Here is a 17,531-nt window from a genome sequence, read left to right as displayed (position 1 = left end):
AGGGACGCGGAGTGGGCGGAGCTTCATAGAAAGGAAATGGCGTAGCTGCGTTGCGCCAGGGGCCGGATGTAGGTTTGTCTTATCCCAATTTCAGCTGTGAGTGCAGAGTTCTTGACTTCTTTAGGAGTTCTCGGCCCCTTCCTGAAGTTCCCAAGGGAGTAATCGCTTGTCCCTCCTTAGACCAGCGATGCTAGGAGGTGAGAGGAACGGAGTTCAATGCAGCGTGCATACCAGTGGTTGTTTCGCAAAATGTGGTCCCCGCAACCCCAGCATCACCATCGCCTTGTAATTTATTACAAGGGCAAGTTCTCAGCACCCACTCCAGACTTCCTGAATCAGAAACTCGAGGTGGCTCAGCAGCCTGTTTGAACAAGCGCTCCAGGTGATAACCAATATCCGCTCAAGTTTTAGAGCCATCGCTTTATATAATAAGAAAAGCCTCCGTAGCAATAAAAAGCTAATTAAATTGTGGCAGAGCCTGTTGGAGAGAAGGTTGATTTACTTAAAACCATTTTGTTAGAACCTATTTGGTTTTAATAAAGTAAACTATATAGGTTAATCTCGCCTGATAGAGAAAAAATCTCCAAGTTACTGTATTGGATAAGCAGAATGAAGTGGATACTTCCATTTATGTTTAAAAAGAAATGTATGTTTGTAATATATACTCTCTGGATGGATACATAAACCTATCTAGAGATTTGGAATAGAAGGCAAATGTTTTCACTGATTATCTTTTTCACTGTTTACCCTTTCTAAATTTTTTCCATACGTATATCATTTTTTCCAATTAAAAATATAAAATCCTGTGAACAAAGAGGCTATATGAAAGCCAGGAAAGAACCTTCCCGGGGCCGGGGGTGGGGGTGGGGTAGGGTCTTTTGCTGGACCGTTGAGTAGGCCCTCCTCTCAGATGGGCTCTTTTGGACTGTGACAACATGTTGCTGTAGTGCCTTCTTGCTTTTTTGAAGGAGCCTTCCCTTTTCTTCTCTACATACACAGACGTAACCCTCTCAATGAGTCAGATAACCTACAGAGGTGGAAACTAGATGAGATTTGTGATAATTGAGATGGCAGTTTGGAAGAACTGAAATACTGCAGAGGGCAGCAGTGCACAGCTAGAATTAAGAGGGAAGAGAGACCAGAAATGATGTGCTTCCTTAACATGATAGAAATGTGTTTAAAATATAATGTAGTTTTTAAAAACTGCACTTATTCTAATTGTCTATTTGAAGAACTAATGAGAGGAGGATCTTCCTTGAATATAAAGTAACGTTGCAGTTGTGTAAAAATCTTTCACTAAAGAGAACTCTTTTTTTATTTATTTTATTTAAGTAATCTCTACACCCAGTGTGGGGCTGAACTCAGGACCCTGAGATCAAGAATTGCATGCTCTTCTGACTGAGCCAGCCAGGCACCCCTCAAATAAGAGAACTCTTAATGAACCACCTCCAGATCAGAAAATAGGAAAATACTTATTATAAACTTACTTATGGATTTATCATCTTGATAGCTTTTATTTTCAGGATTGCTTTTAATCTCTCACTCCTCTGTACAACATAGATTATATTTGGTGGGGAAAAAAGCAATATAGTTTTAATTTTAGTTCTCATAAAGAAATAACAGTTATATAGAACAGGGGCCATTCTAAGCACTTTACATGTATTCATTTAATTTTCAGAGCGGTTCAGTAGCTATTAGAGACAAAATTGGAGCAAGTATAAACTTTGACTAAGAGTGATACTTCAAATAAGTGTTCAGACTTACCCCTCCACTGAAGTGTGAAAATCTACTTTCACTGTCTAATTTTTCTTAAAACATTCTCATTCAAATTTGATCATGTTTATTCTTCAAAAAGAGCAGTATCTAAAACCTATAGTTCTTTAAACCTGGTATTTATTTTATTGAAACCTGGTAGGTAAATAATATTTGAAGACTCCAAATTGTCATTAGAATATACAGCTATTTTCTTTCACCACTAAAGAAAATTAAAATATAGCCGCTGCCTTGGAAATGTGCCAACCCACTGCAGAGCACAAGAGTATGCAACAAACTATTGGTTAAATGAAAGATTGGATTCTTTTTTTTTTTTTAAGGTTTTATTTATTTAAGATAGAATGCAAGCACGGGTAGGGGGGAAGAACAGAGGGAGAGAGACAAGCAGACTCCACTGAGTGTGGAACCTAACTCAGGGCTTGATCCCAAGACCCTGAGATCATGACCTGAGCCGAAATCGAGTCGGATGCGCAACCGACCGAGCCACCCAGGTGCTCCAAGAGATTGCATTCTTTAGTTTAGCTTTTATTGCCTCCCTTCCTGACTAAAAGTAGCACCAGATTTGCCCACATGTTTTACAGTCTTGACGAATGCCTAAGATGATGAATTAGAGATGTGTATATAGTCATAAAAACTGCTTGTGCCTTTGCCCTCTTTAGTCATAATAGGTGTTTTGAATGTTTGCATGAAGAGTTGCTACAGGGCAAGCTACTGGCTTTTTGTAATCATTGAGTGTTTTGCACACAGTGCATTGAAAATATACCCTGAGGTGATTCTTAGGTGGCATCATTCATTTAAAGGTGACAGAAAAACACCTTTAAATGGATTCTGACCAATGGAGGTGCTCATCAGTCATAGCAATTCTGGTTTATTCACTTAAATCTGCACTGCCTTGCTTATCTTAGGATGTGCATTTTCAGCTATTCCTGTGTTTTACATGTACCACTAAAGAACTGAAAACATGCCACCGAAAAGAGAAAACAGAATTCCTTCAGTTTGAAAAAGATTATAACCTGAGGCTTTACAAGGATCAGAAATGGCAGAATCATTCAAAGTTCTTTAGACATATTTGAAAATGGTATTTAGGGGCGCCTGGGTGGCTCAGTCGTTAAGCGTCTGCCTTCAGCTCAGGGTGTGATCCCGGCGTTCTGGGATCGAGCCCCGCATCAAGCTCCTCTGCTGGGAGCCTGCTTCTTCCTCTCCCACTCCCCCTGCCTGTGTTCCCTCTCTCGCTGGCTGTCTCTCTCTTTCTCTGTCAAATAAATAAATAAAAATCTTAAAAAGGAAGGAAGGAAGGAAGGAAGGAAGGAAGGAAGGAAGGAAGGAAGGAAGGAAGAAAGAAAGAAAGAAAGAAAGAAAAGAAAGAAAGAAAGAGAAAGAAATGGTGTTTAATAATAGTCTTACATATGTTCTTGGTGGGATGTACTCTGAGGGCAAAAAGAACAAAAAAAAAATCTCGGATGTCACAGATTTAGTCTAATAGTACTATTGGCAATGCAATTTTGAAACTCTTTAATGTCTACTATAAAGTGAATAATATATTTATGTTAGAAATCTGGGAGAAAAGACATGAAAAATATAAAATAAAAGAAGGTTTTGGGGGAAAGCCCTCAAGTTAAATTTGAATTAGAATTGTTTTTGTATATATTTCTTAGAAGCATATATATAATTTCTCCCAATTGAGGGTGTCCATATCTTGATATCTAGATCCCTTTCTCCACAAAAGAAACAGCATTTCTTGGAGAAATGGTTGTTTTCAGGTCTCAGACCCAGAAAATGCAAAAGTACAAAGGTGAGCCTAGAACACCTTGCTGGAAAGCAAGGAAGTACCCCAAAACTAATAGGATCAAGTCTGACTCCTCTGGCCAAGTGTGTCAAGTTAGGCTAAACAGAATAATGACTGTGATAGATGAGCAAAGCATTGAATGCATTTTTAAAGTTCCTAAGTCTAGAGTGATACTCAGAATCAAGGGTGAGGGAAGGGTTTTTTTTTCTTTGTAGGAGAATGCCAGCCAGTACCTACAGATGGAATAATAGAGTTGGAAAAATCGGCATGTGTAGTCCTCAATAATTGAGGCAAAGATCATCAGTAGATGCTAGAACCTATCTTGTAAAAGGAACTAGGGAAAAGGGGATGTTTGCACTGTCACAGTATCACCCCACAGATTACTTAACTATAAAGTAATTAACCTAGTGATCAAACTTAGCACCACAAATGGTGAACAACCTGACTTTATAGGCCTTTTGAGTCAATGCAACATCAAGTAACAGCATCACCAATGAAAGAACTCTGCCAAAACTGCTTAACCTGAATATAATCAAGCCTTTTGACCCAATTTCAGTCTACAGGAAATGGAGATAGAGGAACAGATAAAATGACCCTGAGGGAAGAATCTGATCCAGAATGTGAGACATTCTAAGAAAATGCCTAAATTCTTCAAAAGGTCAGTGTTGTTAAAAAGAGTTGTGGAGGGATGCTTGGGTGGCTCAGTTGGTTAAGCTTCTGACTCTTGATTTTGGCTCGGGTCATGATCTGAGGGTTGTGAGATTGAGTCCCGAGTCAGGCTCCACGCTGAGCTGGGAGCCTACTTCAGATTCTCTCTCTTCCTCTCCCTCGGCCCCTCCTCACCTCAAAAAAAAAAAAAAAAAAAAAGTGGGGGACTTTTAGATTAAGAGGCAAAAGACCAAAAGATAGAACAATAAATACAATGGGTAAATCTTGATTGGGTCTTGGTTTGAAAAGGCTATAAAAGAAATTTTGAGGATACTTGGAAAATTTGAATATGGACTGGGTATTAGATGGTACTGTATTATTGTTAACCTTATTGAGTGTGAAATTTACTTAGGTTACTTAGAAGAATGACCTGCTGAGGTATTTAGGGATGAAGTGCCATACATCTGTAATTTATCTTTAAATCGTTCAGCCAAAAAAATTGTATGAAATTTCATAAAATTCATGTGGGTGTGTGTATGAATATATATGTATACGTGTGTGTGTGTGTGTGTGTGTGTGTGTGTGTATCCTTGTGTGTATATACACACACAGTAGTCTCCCCTCATCCACACTGGGGGGGAGCATATATTCCAAGACCCCCACTGGATGCCTGAAACCGCAAATAGTACCAAACCCTATACATACTGTTTTTTCCTATACATAACATACCTATGATCAAGTTTAATTTATAAATTAGGCACAGTAAGAGATTAACAATAATAAATAATAAAATAGAACAACTGTAACAATATACCATAATAGGGCCACCTGGGTGGCTAAGTTGGGTAAGCATCTGACTCTTGGTTTCAGCTCAGGTCATGATATCAAGGTCATGAGGTTGAGCCCCACATTGGACTCTGTGCTCAGCTCAGCATGGAGTCTGCTTGAGATTCTTCCCCTCTCCCTCCCCCTCTGCTTTACCCCCTCCCCCTTGCACGCACTCTCTCTTTAATAAATAAAGTCTTTAAAAAACAATATACAATAATGAAGATTATCTGACTGTGGTCTCTCAAAATATCTTCTTGTAGTGCACTCACCCTTCTCGTGAGGACGTGAGATGATAAGATACCTATGTGATGAGATGAGTGAGGTGAATGACATGGCATTGTGACATAGTGTTAGGCTTCTGTTGACCTTCTGACTATAGCTCAGAAGAGGATCATGTGCTTGTTGACTGCAGTTGATTGCGAGTAACTGAAACCATGGAAAGTGAAACTGCAGATGAGGGGGGACTATTGTGTGTGTGTGTGTGTATATATACGTGATTAAATGTAGGTGTGTATATACATATGTGTATGTGTATAAATTGTGTGTGTGTGTATATATATATATGAAGAGAAAGAATTAAAATGTGGCAAGATGTTAATGGTCGTTGGAGAGGATACATGTGTTCATTGTACTAATCTTTCAACTTTTCTCTATGTTTCAAAGTTTTCAAAATAAAAAGAAAAATATTCATAAACTAGCTAAAATAGTTTTAGGGGTGTGTGTGTGTGTGTGTGTGTGTATTTGGGAAATGGTGGGGGAAAGCAGCAGATAGATAATTGAAAGGATCTCTAGGAGCTAACAGTTTACCAAGCTTAGAAATAATATGAGAGATTACAAAAGCGTCCTTAATTGTCAGAAACAAAAGGCTGTAGAAAGCTGGATGGGTCAAGGTCTAGCAGGAAGATGTGGGCAGTGGAGGCTGAAGCAGTCACAGGAGCTCTTTGAAGGCCAGGAAGGAAAGCTTGAGAATCAATTACTTTGACTTACCCACATGCAGGAGAGGGTCCAATGGGCCTTGCCCTCTGATGTGGTGACAGGAGCTTTCTTCATATTTTTTTTGGCCCTATTTGGCTTTCTCATATAGCAGTCTCTAGTGGTAGTCTTAAGATGGTCTTAAAACTCGGAGTTAATTGGATTCATCTGCATCACAGCCCCAGAAAAAACCCTCTTTATCTGAGTATTTCCCTATGTTCTCGTTGACTATCTCAAAAAAATACATTTTTCTAAGATATCACTTTTATTGCACAGTGGATAATAGAACAGTTCATTGCACTTCATATCACTTTTATTGCACAGTGGATAATAGAACAATCTTTTTTTTTTAATTTGGGAGAGACAGCATGCATGAGCAGGGGGAGGGGCCGGGGGCTGAGGGAGAGGGAGAAGCAGACTCCCTGCTGAGCTGGGAGCCCCACATGGGGTTCAATCCCAGGACCCTGAGATCATGGGCTGAGCTGAAGGCAGACACTTAACCTACCGAGCCACGCAGGTACTCCCCTTCTCTTTTATCTTAAGGATACTTAAAAACAGCCTGGGTGGCCTGCGTGTACGTACCCAAATGTAAATAGGAAAAAGGAGACAGTTAACACAACTTCTTTCCAGAAGTCAAAATAAGCCCTGGAGTTTTGCCCCATGAAGACTAGTGGCCTATAGTTTGATGTGGTCACATTTAGCCATTTTATTGACATAGTGTCAGCAGTTGAAAAAAAAGTACTGTTCAATGGAGGCTTCAATGCTCAAAGAACCCATTAGGTAGCAGTGGGGACACAGGCATCTTTTGATATCTGATTACTGTACCGCACCTCCCCTTCCCCCCCGCCCTCTCCCCCCCCCCCCCCCCCGGGATGGAGCCTTAGAGAAGTAGCATTAGTAACATTGTCAAGCAGCTTTTTAGGGGAGGAGATAGGGAAAAAACAACAACCAGGGGGGAAAAATTATGGTTAATAGTATCTAACAGATGAAGAATTGCTAGTCACCTGGACTCAACTCCTGTTCTTGGTTTTACTATATATGTTTTTATTTGTTCTTGCTATGATTCCTTCAATAAAATAACTTTATATCCAAAGTCCTATGTCCACTCTTCATTGTGTGTAATTAGTGCTCATGAAAAGCTTTTTGTGGTCGTGGTAGGTGCCATAGGTTGGGGTTCCTGGGAAAAGGACTCAGATTTCCATGAAGAAGTTTATTGGGTAGTACCCTTTGAATCATCACCTGTGAGAGTGACAGGAGCAGGGCGGGGCAGAGGGAGAAGCAGCTGTCACACAGCTGCCGCTGTCTTCGGTCATTCTTAGAGGAACTCTGGACCTGAATGGCCTTTTAAAGATTCTCTACCCCTTAAGTGAAGGGCGCCAGGACTTTATACCCACCCAACCCCAAATGATCAGCCAATAGATGTGGGCTGTGTCTGTGAAGGGGACTGAAAATAATTCAGCTGAAAACTATCAGCCACCAACATGCCCTAGTGCTGGGTGAATGAGCACCTGAGTCCTAAAATGGGAGTCTGGGCAGTGCACTCCAGCATCCACAATAGGGAAGAAGGCATACTTTCTCTGTATCACCCCTATTTTTAGGCACCTCTGATGCCTCTCTTGCAGAAGCTACGTGTATTAGAAACTGTGAAACAGGGAGGCCTTAGCACCGGAGTCCATGTGGGCACTGCTGCAGGGGGCGTGTAGTGTGGGATTGCCATGACAGAGCTGCAGCAGCTCCAGGTGTAGGAGGCAGTAGACTCCATGGTGAAGAGACTGGAGAGAGAGAACATCCAGAAGATGCAGGGCCTCATGTTCTGGCGCCATGCCAGCTGTTGAGGACAGCCAGGTGTCCATGCAGCAGGTGCACCAGTGCATTAAGCGCTGCCATGCACCTCTGGCTCAAGCCTAGCTGGAGAAGTTCCAGGACCGCCTGGCCCAGTGCCCATGCATTGCAATGACAAATCCAAAGATTCAATAGATGCAGGAAGTAAAGAGCTTCAGATGAAGTGGCAGCTGGAGACTTGTGTGTGGATGACCACATGCAGCTCATCCCGACCATGACCAAGAAGATGAAGAAGTCTCTCTTATCCATTGGGAAATAGAAGTCTTTGCAGTTGGCCATCAGGGCTGACAACAGAAATCTATTTAAAAAGAGAATTGGGAGTTTTGGTCTTTTAGGTGACATTTATGAAGAAATTAAGGATGGTATCAAGTTTGAGGCACGTGTCACTTCCCTCTGGACACTGGTTCCTTTGTTTCAACCCTAGAAAGTGAAATGGAAAAAACTGGTGCTAAAATTTGGGTCAGAGATAGCACAGGAGAGTTTTTGATAGCTTAAGTTTCACATGCTTCTCCTGGCATGATGGCTCTCCCTTGTGCCAAGCCAGAGCCCTCCAAGGTACCAGATTCTTTTCAGTACACAGGTACGAACAGGCTGGCAGCTTCCTCTAACCTGCCTATAATCTGGCGGAGTGTGAGCAGAGGTGTTTCTGTTTGTTGCCTACCTCCTGTTTACCAGAAGGATCACCAAATCATTTTCCATAAGCTGTAAAACAAAATCTATGAGGTCACTAATTTAGGTGGGAAAAAAAGGTTTCTGGCTCTTTGTTTTGCCTGGTTTTGTTTTATATACAAGGGCATGAAGTTGATTTAAGGTGTGGAGTTGGGAGAGGTAGTTTGGATAAGAACTTTGAACAGTTCCTTGTAGGTACGTGTTTCAGGCCATCAAGATGTGGATATATATTTCTTGAAATACACATTACATCTTTTGGCTAGGAGACCCTGCAAAAGCATGAGAGGCAACGTAACACCGAGTATGGGAAGCACCCCTTCCCTCTCACTGGTTGCCGTGCTGGGCCCTGAGGCTCTCTGCAGCAGAGCCACAGGACAATCTTGCAGTAGTAACACTCTCCCTTGAAGGGAAAGGGGGTTTTGATTGCACTGTATACCAGCATCCAGGAAATGAACATTGAAGGAGGAACTTCTTAATTAAGAGAGTTATTAAGTACTAGATTTAGAAAAACTGCTTTTTTAAAAATAATTTTTATTTTGTTATATTAGTCACCATACACTACATCCCCAGTTTTTGATGCAATGTTCCATGATTCATTATTTGCATATAACACCCAGTGCACCATGCAATATGTGCCCTCCTTAATACCCATCACCGGCCTATCCCAATCCCCCACCCCCCTCCCCTCTGAAGCCCTCAGTTTGTTTCCCAGAGTCCACACTCTCTCACGGTTCATTCCCCTTCTGTTTACCCCCCCTTCATTCTTCCCCTCCTTCTCCTACTGATCTTCCTATTTATGTTCCATAAATGAGTGAAACCATATGATAATTGTCTTTCTCTGGTTGACTTATTTCACTTAGCATAATCTTCTCCAGTCCCGTCCATGTTGCTGCAAATGTTGTGTAATTGTTCTTTCTGATGGCTGAGTAATATTCCGTTGTATATATGGACCACATCTTCTTAATCCAGTCATCTGTTGAAGGGCATCTCAGCTCCTTCCACAATTTAGCTATTGTGGACAATGCTGCTATGAACAGTGGGGTGCATATGGCCCTTCTCTTCACTACGTCTGTATCTTTGGGGTAAATACCCAGTAGTGCAATTGCTGGATCATAGGGTAGCTCAATTTTTTAACTTTTTAAGGGACCTCCACACTGTTTTCCGAAGTGGCTGTACCAACTTGCATTCCCACCAACAGTGTAAGAGGGATCCCCTTTCTGCACATCCTCTCCAACATTTGTTGTTTCCTGCCTTGTCAATTTTTGCCATTCTAATTGGAGTAAGGTGGTATCTCAGTGTGGTTTTGATTTGAATTTCCCTGATGGCTAATGATTTTGAACATTTTTTCATGTGTCTGTTAGCCATTTGTATGTCTTCATTGGAAAAGTGTCTGTTCATATCTTCTGCCCATTTTTTGATTTGATTATTTGTTTCCCGTGTATTGAGTTTGACAAGTTCTTTGTAGATCTTGGATACCAGTCTTTTATCTGTAGTGTCATTTGCAAATATCTTCTCCCATTCCGTGGGCTGCCTCTTAGTTTTTTTTTACTGTTTCCTTGGCTGTGCAGAAGCTTTTTATCTTGATGAAGTCCTACAAGTTCATTTTTTCCTTTGTTTCTCTTGCCTTTGGAGATGTGTCATGAAAAAGGTTGCTGTGGCCGATGTCGTAGAGGTTGCTGCCTATGCTCTCCTCTAGGATTTTGATGGATTCCTGTCTCACATCGAAGTCTTTCATCCATTTGGTGTTTATCTTTGTGTATGGTGTGAGAGAGTGGTCAAGTTTCATTCTTTTGCATGTAGCTGTCCAATTTTCCCAGCACCATTTATTGAAGAAACTGTCGTTCTTCCACCGGATGTTTTTTCCTGCTTTATCAAAGATTAGTTGCCCAAAGAGCCGAGGGTCCATTTCTGGGTTCTCTATTCTGTTTCATTGGTCTATGTGTCTGTTTTTGTGCCAGTACCATGCTGTCTTTGTGATCACAGCTTTGTAGTACAGCTCGAAATCCAGAATTGTGATGCCCCCATCTTTGTTTTTCCTTTTCAACAGTTCCTTGGAGATTCGGGGCCTTTTCTGGTTCCACCCAAATTTAAGGACTGTTTGTTCCAGTCCTTTGAAAAATGTCATTGGTATTTTGATCGGGATAGCATTGAAAGTGTAGATTGCTCTGGGTAGCATGGACATTTTAACTATGTTAATTCTTCCGATCCATGAACATGGAATATTTTTCCATCTTTTTGTGTCTTCCTCAATGTCTTTCAAGAGTGATTTGTAGTTTCTAGAATATAGATCCTTTACATCTCTGGTTAAGTTAATTCCGAGATAACGTATGATTTTTGGTGCTATTGTAAATGGAATGGATTCCCTAATTTCTCTTTCTTCAGTCTCGTTGTTCGTGTATAGAAATGCAACTGATTTCTGAGCATGATTTTGTATCCCGTCACATTACTGAATTGCTCTATAACTTCTAGTAGTTTGGGGGTGGATTCTTTTGGGTTTTCCATATAGAGTATCATGTCATCTGCGAAGAGAGACAGTTTGACTTCTTCTTTGCCGATCTGGATACCTTTTATCCCTTTTTGTTGTCTGATTGCTGTTGCAAGGACTTCTAGTACTATGTTGTATAATAATGGCGAGAGTGGGCATCCTTGTCTTGTCCCTGATCTTAAGGGAAAGGCTTCCAGATTTTCCCCATTGAGAATGATATTTGCTGTAGGCTTTTCATAGATGGTTTTTAGGAAATTGAGGAATGTACCCTCTATCCCTACACTCTGAAGGGTTTTATCAGGAAAGGATGCTGTATTTTGTCAAATGCTTTTTCTGCATCTATTGAGAGAATCAAATGATTTTTGAATTTTTCTTTCTGGATAAAATCTAAGATACTGATAGATTTGCAAATGTTAAACCATCCTTGCATCCCAGGGGTGAATCCCACTTGGTCATGATGGATAATCCTTTTAATGTGCTGTTGGATCCTATTAGCTAGGATCTTGTTGAGAATTTTGGCGTCCATATTCATCAGGGGTATCGGTCTGTAATTCTCTTTTTTGATGGGGTCTTTGCCTGGTTTGGGGATCAAGGTAATATCGGCCTCATAGAATGAGTTTGGTAGTTTTCTTTCTGTTTCTATTTTTTGAAACAGCTTTAGGAGAATAGGTATTATTTCTTTGAATGTTTGGTAGAATTCCCCGGGGAATCCATCAGGCCCTGGAGTTTTGTTTTTTGGAAGGTTTTTAATCACTGCTTCAATCTCTTAGTAATTAATTGGTCTGTTTAAAAAATCAATTTCTTCCTGTTTCAGTCTTGGTAGTTTATAGGTTTCCAGGAAGGCCTCCATCTCTTCCAGATTGCTTATTTTGTTGGCATAAAGCTGTTGATAAAAGTTTCTAATAATCCTTCCTATTTCATTGGTGTTGGTTGTGACCTCTCCCTTTTCATTCATAATTTTATTAATTTGGGTCCTTTCTCTATTCTTTTGGATAAGTCTTGCCAGTGGCTTATCTATTTTATTTATTCTTTCAAAGAACCAGCTTCTAGTTCTGTTGATCTGCTCTACTGTGCTTCTGGTTTCTAATTCACTGATCTCTGCTCTAATCTTGATCACCTGCCATCTCGTGCGTGGATTAGGCCTGTTCTTCTGTTCCAGCTCCAGCTTCTTGAGGTGAGAATATAAAAACTGCATTTTAGATTTTTCTATTCTTTCGAGTGAGGCTTGGATGGAAGTGAGGCCGATCCTGGAAGGTCCTTATCTCTCCATCAATTCTGAATAACAGCCTTGCTGGATAAAGGATCTTGGCTGCATGTATTTTCCCCTTAGGACCGCCTTTGCAGTGTCCCATAGGTTTTGGACCAATGTGTTTTCATTGTCATTGGTCCCAAAAATTGTTTAAACTGATTTTTAATTTCCTGGTTTACCCAATCATTCTTGAGCAGGATGGTTCTTAGTTTCCAAGTGTTTGAGTTTCTTCCAAATGTTTCCTTGTGATTGAGTTCCAGTTTCAAAACATTGTGGTCTGAGAATATGCAGGGAATAATCTCAGTCTTTTGGTATCGGTTGAGACCTGTTTTGTGACCCAGTATATGGTCTATTCTGGAGAAAGTTCCATGTGCATTTGAAAAGAATGAGTATTCTGTTGTTCTGGGGTGTAGTGTTCTATATAAATCTATGAGGTCCATCTGGTCCAGCATGTCATTCAAAGCTCTTGTTTCTTTGTTGATTTTCTGCTTAGGTGATCTGTCTGTTGCTGAGAGTGGAGTCTTGAGGTCCCCTACTATTAATGTATTATTATCTATATGTCTCTTTATTCTGGTTAAGAGTTGGCTTGTGTATCTAACTGCTCCCCTGTTGGGGGCATAGATATTTATAATTGTCATATCCACTTGTTGGATACATCCTTTAAGAATAATACAGTGTCCTTCTGTTTCTCTAACTACAGTCTTTAGTTTAAAATCTAATCTGTCTGATATGAGAATTGCTACCCCAGCTTTCTTTTGAGGTCCATTGGCATGAAAAATGGTTTTCCATCCCTTCCTTTTCAGTCCGGATGTATCTTTAGGTTCAAAATGAGTCTCTTGTAGACACCAAATGGATGGGTCATGTCTTTTTATCCAATCTGCAACCCTGGGCGTTTTATGGGAGCATTTAGGCCATTCACATTGAGAGTGATAATTGAGAGATATGATTTTAATGATGTCATGTTGCCTGTGAAGTCTTTGTTTCTATAGATTGTAAATTTCTGTTCTGTGTCACTCTTGGGGCCTTTTTACTTTTATAGAACCCCCCTTAATATCTCATGTAGGGCTGGTTTGGTGGTTACAAATTCCTTCAGTTTCTGCCGATCCTGGAAGGTCCTTATCTCTCCATCAATTCTGAATAACAGCCTTGCTGGATAAAGGATCTTGGCTGCGTGTTCTTCTCAGATAGAGCTTTGAAAATACCCTGCCAACCCTTCCTAGCCTGCCAGGTCTCTGTAGACAGGTCTGACGTTATTCTGATATTTTTCCCTCTGTACGTAAGGATTTTCTTCCCCCTGGCCGCTTTCAATACTGTATCCTTGGATCTAATATTTCTGAATTGCACTATGATGTGATGTGGTGTAGATCGGTTCTCATTGACCTTGGGAGGGGTCCTCTCTGCCTCTTGGATATGAATGCTTGTTTCCTTTGCCAGATTAAGGAAGTTCTCAGCTACAATTTGTTCAAATATCTCTTCTAGACCTCTCTCTTTCTCCACCCCCTCGGGGATGCCGATGATTCAGATGTTGGAATGTTTCATTGAGTCAGTAATCTGCCGTAACCTACATTCTTGAGATTGGATTTTTTTGAGGCAAGTTTCTGTTTTAACTTTCTCTTCTACCATCCCATCCTCCAATTCACTAATTCGTTCTTCTGCCTCATTTACCCTGGCCATCAGAGCGTCTAGTTTAGATTGCATTTGATTGATAGCATTTTCAATTTCTCCCAGATTCTCTCTCATTTCCGCCCTTAGAGATTCTATATTCTCGTTAATATTTTCATTAATATTTTTTCAAGCCTACACATCATCTTTTTTTTTTTTTAAGATTTTATTTATTTATTCGACAGAGATAGAGACAGCCAGCGAGAGAGGGAACACAAGCAAGGGGAGTGGGAGAGGAAGAAGCAGGCTCATAGCGGAGGAGCCTGATGTGGGGCTCGATCCCGTAACGCCGGGATCACGCCCTGAGCCGAAGGCAGACGCTTAACCGCTGTGCCAACCAGGCGCCCCTCAAGCCTGCACATCATCTTGACCATTGTTACTTTGACCTCCATTTCTGACAATTTGGTTATATCCATATCCATCAGTTCTGTGGCAGAGGCCACAGACTCATTATCTTTTCTTTGCTGGGGGGGATTTCTTCTCCTTGTCATTCTGATGAGGAGAGGTTGCGGGGATGCTCAGAGCCCAAATTATTGACCAGGACCCAGGCAGTGTGCACTTGTTTTATTAGGGACCTTAGGGATGTGGGCTTCTTGATTTTTCAGCCTGCTTTCTGGGGGAGGGGCCTGCCACGCTGTACTCAGGCAACCCTGTTTGGGTAGAGTCTCCCTGTCCCCTGCGAGGGGGGATGGGGATGGGCACAATGTGAGCTGGTATTTCTGGGCTTTTGTTCTCCGGTGGCTTTCCCTGGCAGTTTTCTGTGACTCTCTGAGAGTCAGAGCAGCAGTGGCTGTGTCTTAGCCTCTGTCTCAGAACAGAGAGATCTCAGTCCGCTCTCCACTGAGCTCTCTTGGCCACTTTAACTCTGTTTCTGTCGGTGCTGCTAAAAGCCCTGCAGCATCCCGGGTTGTGCGCCCCACAGCCGCTCTCTCAGCCCTCACTTCCAGGGCCCGCATGTCTCTGTCCTTTGTGCTTCTAACACCGCCAGCTGCCCCCGGTTCCTGCGCGCTCCCAAGCTCCTGTTTCAGAGTGGTTCGCACGCACTCCCCGGAGCACCGGTTTTCAGTCTAGTTGTGCGCACACTTCCGAGCTCCCAGTTTCAGTCTAGTTCGAGTGTGCGGGCCAAAGCTCCAGTTTTCAGTCTGGACGCGCAGGTGCTCCCAAGCTCCCGGTTTTAGTCCGGTTCCAGTGAGCGCTCGGAGCTCCGGTTTTCAGTCTGGTAACATGTGCGTTCCCAGGCTCACGTCTCAGTCTGCTCTCTCGCGGGTGCCGGTCCAGGAGTCCAGCCCGCTCCCCAATGTAAGTGGCTACTGCTTCCTGGTGCCCCAGCGCCTCGGCTCACTCCCCCTTCCGTTTATCTTCCGATATCTATGCGCGGATTCATGGCTCCCCGCTTCATACCTCAATATTCAGCGCTGGAGATGTTCGTTTGTAGAGATCCAGATGTATCTTCCTGTGTCTCAGGCTGATTCCGTAGGTTTTCAGGATGGTCTGGTAGATATCCAGCTTGACTCAGGGGACCAGCTAAGAAAGGGTCCTCTACTCCTCCGCCATCTTTTCTCCTCCGTCCCAGCTCCGATTCCACCCCGAAGAAATCGCTCAAAGCATCCCTGTTGGAACCTTCAATCCAGTAATCCAGGACGAGGCTCCCAGCCCCCAGGGCCACACTGGCGGTGACCGAAGAGCAGGACAAGGTGGATCACGGGCAAAAAACTGCTTTTTATAGAACAGAATGGAATGAAAGCCTAAACTCAAGATTATTTAGCCCCCTGAAATAACAGAGCCGTATTGAGACAATCCTTTTCCAATAGGAAGGTCAAAGGAGAAAAAGTAAACAACTCGGGTGAGCTGTGATTCCTTTGAAGCAGAAGAGGGACATCCTCCCCCCATTACCAAATAACCACTTTTGCCTACGGCCTTTGCAACAAGCAGTGTTCCTGTCCCAGCTCTAGCACCTTATCATTTTGATAAGGACTTTATTGTCGTTTTACCAACTAATTATTTGAAGTGATAATATAGCCTATGGTTGGTGTTTCAAGGCTGTGATATTTTCCTAGTGGTTCACTTTTAAGAAATAAATAAGATTTAGTTTTTCCTCAAAAAAAGAAAAAGAAAAAGAAACCATGAAACAGTGTCACCTTCTCATTTTGTTTTCCTAACATTAAAAGCTAATGCAAAAAGTGCCTTGGCACTTCCTGCAGATGATATCATGTTTGTTTTAAGTTGATTTCTGATTGTGTGTGTGTGTGTGTGTGTGTGTGTGTGGAGAGAGAGAGATTAATATATAGATGCTATTATATATATTATGCTGTGGTAGAGCTTGCTTATGCACATGCATCTCAGATACACAGATTAGAAATTTCTTCTGTTGAAGAGTTTCCCAAATTTTTTTGGCACAATTAGTGATTATTTACTCCAGAACATCAAAAGCCATTAAGCGTGAATTTTATAAATGGAAAATCCATTAGGGGAAATTTTATTTTTTAAAAAAAGGAATAATTTTTTTTTCCTGAAAATAGACTCTTCTTAGGTAGAAAATGATTGACTATTATAAAGAAGTTTAAAAATTTTTAAATTTATTATTTTTTTGCCTGACTTCATCTTCTGTATTCTATGACACTGAAGCTCTTACTATTTTTTTTCCAATTTCAGCTAAAAGAATTACTTTCTCCCCCTTATAGTCATTTGATTAATTCTTCCCCCAGATGCGTTTTGAATGTATCCCCTTGTCTCCACTCTAGTGCCACAGACCAAGCTGCCATCATTGTCTCTCCTAGTCTGATGCAGTAGCGTAAGAATGGGGCTCCTTCCCTAAGATTCATGTGCCACACTTGGCTGCCAGATTGATCTTCTGGAAACACCAATCTGAGCATGCCCACACCTACCTGTAAAATCCCAACTTGTTAGCTCATCCTACAAGGCCATTGGTGATATGGTCACAGCCTGCTTCTCATCCTGGACACGTTCCATGTGCAAACCTGCCCCGCCCTTTCATGCCTTACTGCTTTGCTGCTGGGGTCTGTTCCACATCACGTGCTTTTCCTCACTTCCCTGTTTGGAAAAATACCTTTAAAGACCCAGTTCTGAAAGGGCACTGATGACTGCTCACCAGCTTTCACTACCAGAGCTTCTTGCCTCCCTCTTCTGCTTCTTTAGTATTTGTACATCTAGTAAGAGTGCCCAGACTAATGGTTTAGAACAGAGCTCCCATAGGCATCCTATCCAAGGGGCCAGATGTGCCTGGCACTAGTAGAATTCTATCTCCTTGAGAACATGGAAGAAGCAAACTTTCGACAGCAATGAACATTGTTTTTTTTTTCTTTTTAAAGATTTTATTTATTTATTTGACAGAGAGAGACAGCCAGTGAGAGAGGGAACACATGCACGGGGAGTGGGAGAGGAAGAAGCAGGCTCATAGTGGAGGAGCCTGATGTGGGGCTCGATCCCATAATGCCGGGATCACGCCCTGAGCCAAAGGCAGACGCTTAACCGCTGTGCCACTCAGGCGCCCCCAGTGAACATTGTTTTTGACTTTGGAGAATATTCTAAGGATTTCTTGTAATTAGTGTTATGATATTTCTCTGACACAGGCACAAGATACTAGTTTCTTCTTAAGG

General features: G+C 41.8%; 1 long non-coding RNA gene and 1 pseudogene across 2 annotated transcripts in view; both read left to right on the top strand.

Moving 5' to 3' along the window:
• Positions 1-60: 60 nt before the first annotated feature.
• Positions 61-17,531, top strand: part of LOC123795950 (uncharacterized) — a 63,076-nt gene continuing 45,605 nt past the window's right edge. For both annotated transcript variants that reach the window (XR_006780634.2, XR_015724731.1), the window contains exons 1-2: positions 61-382; positions 4,116-4,217. This is a non-coding gene — a long non-coding RNA (uncharacterized LOC123795950). The remainder of the gene's footprint in view (positions 383-4,115; positions 4,218-17,531) is intronic.
• Positions 7,723-8,780, top strand: LOC123795949 (TIM double twin CX3C motif protein pseudogene; annotated as a pseudogene).

The sequence above is a fragment of the Ursus americanus genome, chromosome 6 (genome assembly GCF_024610735.1).
Source record: "Ursus americanus isolate L20-20 chromosome 6, mUrsAme1.1.p, whole genome shotgun sequence".
Lineage (NCBI taxonomy): Eukaryota > Metazoa > Chordata > Mammalia > Carnivora > Ursidae > Ursus > Ursus americanus.
This window is presented reverse-complemented; position numbering and strand designations above follow the sequence as displayed.